General features: G+C 40.8%; 1 long non-coding RNA gene across 1 annotated transcript in view; it reads left to right on the top strand.

Moving 5' to 3' along the window:
• The first annotated feature begins 491 nt into the window (after window positions 1-491).
• LOC107299849 overlaps window positions 492-8,294 on the top strand; it is a 12,911-nt gene continuing 5,108 nt past the window's right edge. The window contains exons 1-2 of the long non-coding RNA XR_001549201.1: window positions 492-617; window positions 4,437-4,518. This is a non-coding gene — a long non-coding RNA (uncharacterized LOC107299849). The remainder of the gene's footprint in view (window positions 618-4,436; window positions 4,519-8,294) is intronic.

The following is an 8,294-nucleotide window of genomic DNA, read 5'->3' on the forward strand; positions in this document are numbered from 1 at the left end:
TGGCAATGGGGCGAGCCCAACCGGCTTCGTTATGATGAAACCAGCCCATGGGCTGGCAGTTTGACACCCCTGTTCTAGAAGGATAAAGTTGGATGCCAAAGTTTGCTCTGACTTTGGATTCTTAATTAAGACCAAATCAAAATTCCCAGTTTCCATATGATGGCAAAGAAACAAGATGAGTAACTTCCATGGCTTTTTTTTAGCTCTTCCAGCAGTTATTCTCAGCTAATTCAGCACAATATATAGAATGAGTAAGCATTGAAGGAGCAAATTAGTTGTAGAAGCCAGAACAACTGATGTATCGTTATATCTATTCCCAAACGTCGCCGGCCATCAATTATATTCAGCATAGTTAATGTGGGTTAAGCATGCAGAATTCTCATATCGCATTTTATGATCAGGAAAGGAAAAGGAAAAACTACGATACCCAACAGCCTCAGCGATAGTCCCGGAAATATTCCCCTGCCGCGCGCTCCTCGAGGACGCTGCAAGACTACCGCGCGGGCAATTTCGAGCCCGGCGGGGCGGGAGAAATAAAGTTTGGGCAGTTTTAGCTGAACGTTATGACTTTCCCGGTGGCTGAATTGCGGTGGCCCAAGCACCTTCTCCCGCTGGAAGTAAGTGGAGGGGGAAGGGAGCCCAACTTAACATGCGGGCTGTGTTAATGGCGTGGACTAGGGCCTGACCGGCACGGAAGGTGTCCCTGATCCTGGAAAGGATGGTAGTTTAATGAGAAAAGTACTTGGGGATGTGTACAATGTGTACACGTCTTTGCCGAAAGAGCTAAGCTGGAACCTCAGCGTCGCTTCCATTAACAGTTTTAAGAAAGAAGATACAAAGTAATAAAAAATAAGGAAGGAGAAAGCAACCAAAGAAAAAGTTAAAGAGGGAAAAAGTAAAAGAAAAATAGAAAAGAAAGAAGAAAAGATACAAAGAAGTGGCTTCTGATCTTCTTTGCAGCAATTAGAAGTACAATTATAAATTTACCTCTTTCCCTAAAGTTACGACATGACTCTTTGTATAATCTTGTCTAATCATCAAAACCATACATCATAACTTTATTTTGTTTGTTTTATGCCAAAAGGGGATTTCAGTCAGCAATAAATGTAAATATTCTTTTTTTCTCTCGTCAAAAAAGTCAATTTGACCATCTCAGCAAGTTCCAACGCCTTCACTAACCATTCCCCCCTCGGAGGTATTGCTGAGTTAGTGTCTTTTCTGAAAGTCTGGCAGGCTTATATTTTCAGTGAATAGATATTGGAAAAGGCAAAATCTCTTTCAACAAATATTGCTTGAGAATGTTCTGGAAATGGTTGGCTTCTACATTTTTCCAGACTAGCCTGCAGCTATGGTATTATCCCCCCCCAATGATCTCCCATCCCAAGTACTGAACACTCACTTAAAGTACAACAGTAATTTTTGGCATCTCAGCTTTTTATTTCTGCTAGTACTCCTTAGTAAAATATTAACTGTAGTTATATAATGTGACTTACATAGGAGATAGCAAAGAGTTGTCAGGGTGTGATACCATAAAATGTAAATGAAGCCTGTATCAAGTCAAAACAGAAGCGGCAAATAGTTCAAAGCATAAAATGAGGATTTATCAGGCATCAAAGCAAGAAGAATTAAAGTCCCAAATACAAACAGAGATTTAAATTGTTACGCCAAGGACATTAAAAAAATGAAAGTTGATTGCATCTGCAGCCTGAAAGTAGCCCCACATTTGTATTGATTGGTGATTCCCCTGTTCAAAAAATCAGCCTAGCTGCCGAGTTTTGTTATTCCAATCTGGATCTCCATTCTCCCTACTTTTTTATTGCAGTATTTTGGAGGGATCATTGCCTTAAGGTATTATTTCAAAAAATATTTTGTACTTTTGCAGCTCTCTGAATATCTTATTTGCCTTTTGACACTGCCCTTTGCAGATGAATATTTGGCAATTGTGGTTTCTATTAGTACATTTTGTGATTGATACACATAATTCCAGCAGCTGTGGAGGAATGTTGAAGGAAGTATTATAGCCATGCAATCTAATAATGCTAAATAATTAATAAAATAGTTAACCTTATCTGCTCAACTTCACGATATCTTCCTAGCATTTACTGACAGGGTTCAGAAAGCCTTCTGTCTGAAACCTTAGATTGTGGCTTACAGTCTTTGTAGATAGCCTTGTGATATAATTGGATTTAAGAAGCTCAAGCCCTGTTGGACATTACATTTTCTTCTCAGTTGCAATTAGACCTCTGACATAATATAATCTTTGTGGCTAAGTTAAAATGCTGCTGGTTCATGTCTTGCATGCAGATAGAGCTGGGAACAGCTTTTAGAGCATTCGCAAGCTTTGCAAAAGATATGGCATATGAACAGTTTAAAGAGAAGAGCTTTGTTCATACTTGAAATTTGTGAAGTATTTTTTTTTCAAATACTTTGCACAGCTCTGTTGGATATAGTAATTTTGCATACTATTACAAATGAATTAATAATTTTTATTTCAATCACATATAAAATTCCGGTTGCCATCATTTTTAATGATTTAGGAGGTGGACCACATTTTTAGGGTATTAGGAGCACAGCTCCTGTAGTAGACAACCTGATACTATAAAGCAGCTTCTCATATTCTCACAAATCCTAGTCAAAACACACTACAGACTAAGCAATGCATTTTCCAAATGATAATTACTAGTGCTCCTTCTTGGAGGTGGCTGGTGTCAGTTTCCATGTAGTCATTGGTAGAAATGTGGTAGATTTGTCTGAAATTCTGTAGTGCTGAGAAGCAAGCTACTTTCAACTTATGAAATGATAATACCATGCCTCTGAACAACAGCATTCTTGAAATATTAATTGATATTTGATTAAATAAGAGTCACTGGTCTGACACAAGTGACTATACAAATAGAATAAATAAATAGTTGTTTAGCTGATTGGCCATTTAGTTATATTTATTTGTCTGATTCAGTGGTGAGATTCAAATATGTGAACAACCAGTTCTCTGTGGATGCTGCTTCCGGAAGTCGATTCTGGGCCTGGGCAACGAAAAATTAGCTATCGGTTCTGCCGAAGTGGTGCGAACCAGCTGAATCCACCACTGGTCTGATTGATTGTGTGCCAGTTCTAAGTTTAGCTATAGTGACCCTATGTAGATTCCTTCCAACATGCAATGATGTTGCATATAAACGAAAGAGACTGATTACACTTCCATTTCTGTCTCTGAGGCTTCATGGCCTGCTGTGCTTAATATCCTTGTGCACACATAAGAATAGGTAAAGGCTCTTGCATGGTTGGAAAGAAGCAAATCTCATTAAAGACCTTCCCAGTATATCAGGATAGTCAAACTGGTGGCCCGCGGGCCGGATGCGTCATGTGCAGGCCACACCCACCCTGGCTCCGCAAAGGCAAAAAATGTCATGATACATCACGTGAGGCGATCAAGTTTGACATGCGTGCACTATATCTTCTAAAACTGCAGGCGTTAGGGATAAACATATTTAGATTCATAATGACAGGTGAAAATATCTGTAAAGGGATGCTCTTTGTTGCTAAGAGTGCCAGTTTGAAAGTTACAAATAAAAGTTATATTTAGATACTCTTGAGAACCTTTATGCTGCAACAACTTCATACTTTAGATGTATGAAAAAATTGATACTTTAGAGAAAATTGATAATGTCTACCTATGGCCATACTGAAGGGGTTCAAAATCTGATAGATCAACTATAAGATTTCATTATCTGATTTTTAAAATTTTGGTGTATTGCAAAATGCTGGAAGAAATTGGACTCAGGGTGTGGAGGGGGAAATTTGGTTTGATCACACTGAACTCACAAAATCTGCATGACCAAAGTCAGTGGTTCTGAACCTTTTCTTCAATACCTTTTCTTCAATACCTTTTGTGTCCATGGACCACCAAGACTTAACTCAAGATTTAAAACATAACATTTCTCCAAGCCTTTGCGGACCCCCTGTGATGACTTTGCTGCCCCCCCTCCAGGGGTCTGTGGATCACAGACTGAGAACCACTGGACTAGAGGAAGAAACTTAAGCCATTGAAATTAGGTTCTCCCTATTACTGATACGGTTTCAGGTTTCAGATGGAATTTCTAGGATGCTGGAATAAAGAAGAAGAGTAACCATGTTGTTTTTTTCATTCTTAGTTGTGCATTTAATTCCTGTTCTTAAATTAACTTAAATAGTTCACCTAGTATAATCTTAAGCAGCATAATGCTCTACGGATATTATTAAACCACACTCCCATACTCCCAGTGTTGACTGTGGTCATTGGAAAATGAGTAGAATTAGAGAGAGCAGCTTTGTTACGCTCTGACCTTACAGAAAAGAATAGGAATTATATTCAGTTTATTATTTTTTCCAGTAAGTACTTTTGCAAAATGATTTTCCAGCTTACTCTGTATGTAAATACTGTGATTTTTAATGTATTTCAGGAAGTTGATAACTTGTTGCGTTGTGGAATATGCTTTGATTACTTCAACACTGCGATGATAATTCCACAGTGTTCACATAATTGTAAGTAAAGTAATGGTTTCCTTCCTCCTGCCTTTTTTTTTATAATTATGCATTTGGTCTCTCATTATTTGCTATGGTGAAGACATATCTAATACCAGGCTTTTAACTGTTGAATTATTTTAGTATTTATTTTCAGCTGTATTTTTAGCTTTCTTTATTCTTAAATTTTGATAGCCATCTTAAGTACTTATAAGAACAGAAAGGCATAATGCATCTTGAATTACACCCAGAAGCTTATAGGGAACCAGTGTTCAATGCCCAGGTTGTCTCAGTGTACTTTTTCCAAGGAACTGGTATCAGCATTCTGACGTTGTGTGAGTCCAGTTCACCAGATGGGAGTCCTCCCCTTCCCCTAGCATTTTCTTGGGAATGTTGAATAGCATGGAAACAGTATGAAAATGGAACCAAAGTAAAACATTCCCCAGATTCAATCCTTCCAGGCAATGGAAATTCAGAAGTTTACCATAGTTGATGACAAATAAACAACAGTATATGTCAGTGATGGCGAACCTTTTAGAGACTGAGTGCCCAAAAACTTGGCCCGTCCCCGCTCCACCCCTGCCCCGCCCCCGCTCTTCCCCCACCCCATCCCCCACCCCACCTGTCCGCAGGGCCACTCACCGCCTCCAGGGCCCGCCGCAGATCGCCCAGGCAGCCCAGCAGCGCCATGGCGGCCACACCCTCTGTACCCCGCAGCATCAACTATACGGGATGAGGTGTGAGGACAGAGTCTTGTCTACGCTGCCTGGCTGCCATGTCCTTGGCTGCGCTGCTCCATGTGGCCCACGCTCGGGGGCGACTCTCCTCCAGGGGAGCTGCTGGTGAGGGGGTCGTGGGGGGAGGCGAGGCTGGGGCAATGGCATGTGTGCCCCCAGAGAGGGCTCCGGGTGCCGCCTCTGGCACGCGTGCCATAGGTTCACCACCACTGGTATATGNTGGCTGCCATGTCCTTGGCTGCGCTGCTCCATGTGGCCCACGCTCGGGGGCGACTCTCCTCCAGGGGAGCTGCTGGTGAGGGGGTCGTGGGGGGAGGCGAGGCTGGGGCAATGGCATGTGTGCCCCCAGAGAGGGCTCCGGGTGCCGCCTCTGGCACGCGTGCCATAGGTTCACCACCACTGGTATATGTTTTGGTTCCCCAACTCAAGTGTAAGATTAATTCTTTAGAGTGTTCATATAGTAAAGCATGTTGTAAATGCGAGTTAGAGGGTGAGGTGGGTCATATCAAAGAAAAGTCAGCCAGTTAATATTTCTGAATATAAATGATGGGCTTTATGAGTGGTTGAGACTGGAAAAAATCTTGTTTTCTACTGGTTTTACCCTGTGTCTTATAGCGTTATAAGCTCTTTCTAAATCCAAGTCAGTCATCTGACTGGCACCTTTCTCTCTCTTTCCATCTACAGATCCATTCTGTGTTGAATGATTCTAAAGATTATTTTGCTAATATATGAAATAAAGGATGCTGCATTGTAGCTTGCACAGTTAGGTTTGCTTTCTTTGGTATAGGCATCTAGATTGACCTCTTCCAATCTATCAGCCACTGTTGTTCTCCACATTTGCTGCTACAGTTCAGTTAAAATCTTTACTGATTATTCTTCTGTTGTTTGACATATTTCTATTGATACTTTATCTATTCTATGGGCTTCAATTTGGTAATGACTAGAGGATCTAACTTCCTCTTCTAGCACTACAGGGTCTTGTAAGTAGGGAATATCTTTCAAAGTATATTGGATGTTTTTGCATCTTTGCTATATAAAATGTGAGCGTATACTTTCTTTGATTTTTCAATCAGTTGCTGTCTGTCCATTGGCTTCAATTAATAACTATCCATCTCCTTTAGCATAGCAATTGAAGGTTGAAACTTCCCTCTGAATTCAGAGATCTTGTGGAATAGTTTCCTTGTTTTTCCATGTCTGTTTTCCTCTTTGATGTCTTTGCAGATGTTGTATAATAATGCCTCGTCTCTTCTAGCAGCTGTCTGAAATTCTTAAATTTCTTCCTGAGATGCTGTTTGCAGCTTCACATATTCTTTTCCTGCATGGCAATATCAGCAACTAGATGTCCCGAAGGCTTTAATCTAGCCATGTTATAAACACCATTAGTACTGAGGGATCTAAAGCTCTTTCTGAGTAGCATGTTGAGTGCTGTCTGGCCTAAGGGGCCCATCACCCAGCACTATATCATCAGTCATTTTATATTTTCTATCCATTTGGTTTTCTTGGTGAGTTTACTATTGCCTTCTCCTGTGTAGTATGAATTGATACTTTTGCTATTGTCACTAAGATGTCTCCAGCATCTGTATTGCTTCTCCCCAATAGAGGTGCCTGCTTGCTTGAGCTATATATTGGGTATGCAAGTAGTCCTTGACTTATACCATAATGGAATGTACCCATTATGGTTGTAAATCATGACAGTTGTAAAGTGGGTCATCATGAGACCAGACCCAGTTTTACAATCTGTTTTGTGGCAGTCATTAAGCAAACATCAGGATTGCAAAGAAAATGCAGCGGTGGTTAAGCACATTATTTTTAGCCAAACACCATAAATGCGGGTCAGTTGATGCGCAAAATGTGGTCACATGGCTGCGGAGGTTATAATTGTTGGAACTTCAAAACCAGGTCTTAACTACCTTTTTGGGAAGGGGTCTGTCATAACTTCAGATGGTCGCCAAGCGACAGTTGTAAGTGGAGGGCTATCTGTACTCCTAGCATGTATCCCCACCATTAGTTGCTCATCCTTCCTAGAAATCATGATGAGGAAATATAGCAGGACTTCCAGGAGAATAATGGAGATAGTGTTTAAATTTCTAGTCTGCTTGAAGATGTACTAGTAGGAGAAGAGGAGGCAAACCTAGGGTGATGGTGGTGGTGGCGATAAATACATCATCAACTTACATTTGTGCATTCCCACAAGCACTTAAGTCCAACCTCTCCTGAGTTTCATTGATCCTTATCTGGCACTAATTTAGAGTTGAACTTTAGTTGACCAGATTCTTGTGTTTAGGCTTGAATTAATCTATGCTGCAACCTAACTGGTGGTCCTGATTCCTTGTGCCTGATGGCACTTCAGTATAATATAACTCACAAAATTTAGCAACTGACTAAAAAAGTAACAGTGTAGAAGAATAACTTCAAAATACGTAACAAACATTAGAGGTAACTCATAATTTTTTGATTCAAATACTTATTTGATGATTTAAAATAGAAGAATTGATTACAAAAATAATTGACACATTTGAAATCCAAGATCTACTGGAGCATTCCGCTGTGCCTTGGATGAAAATATTGATAGAACAACTCATTGTTGATGATGTAGAGAGTGATTATGTGTGATCAGTTGCTCTCTGCACACAGAAAGACTTCTGAACAGAGCTTAAATACTGTAGAATGTTTATGCTAGTGAGGAATATAATTCAAATTCTTTGTTCTATGTGCTTTGCATTTACAGCAATTATATCTACTTAGAGAAAAACAGTGAAATTAATGGATTTTCAAAGGCAACACGCATACTACCTGATTTGAAGGCTGTTATGTGCTGAATTGTGACCTAAATGCTAATTACTTTTTATAAAAGGGAGAAAAGTTGTGCGCATGCCTGAAGATGGCGGCTGTCGGCTCGTAGCTCCGCATTAGTGGGGTTCTGAATGGAGCAGAGGGGAGTTCTGGAGGCTTTGGAGGCCCGTCCCGGGGAGATCTCCCCTCGGTGAGTTCCCCGGGATCGGCGGGGGGACTTCGGCGGTTTCGGCGGCCCCTCGGCGGCTGGCGGCTGGCGGCCCCCCG

This window comes from Protobothrops mucrosquamatus, unplaced genomic scaffold, assembly GCF_001527695.2.
Source record: "Protobothrops mucrosquamatus isolate PMUCROS unplaced genomic scaffold, P.Mucros_1.0 scaffold5595, whole genome shotgun sequence".
In the NCBI taxonomy this organism is placed as follows: Eukaryota; Metazoa; Chordata; class Lepidosauria; order Squamata; family Viperidae; genus Protobothrops; species Protobothrops mucrosquamatus.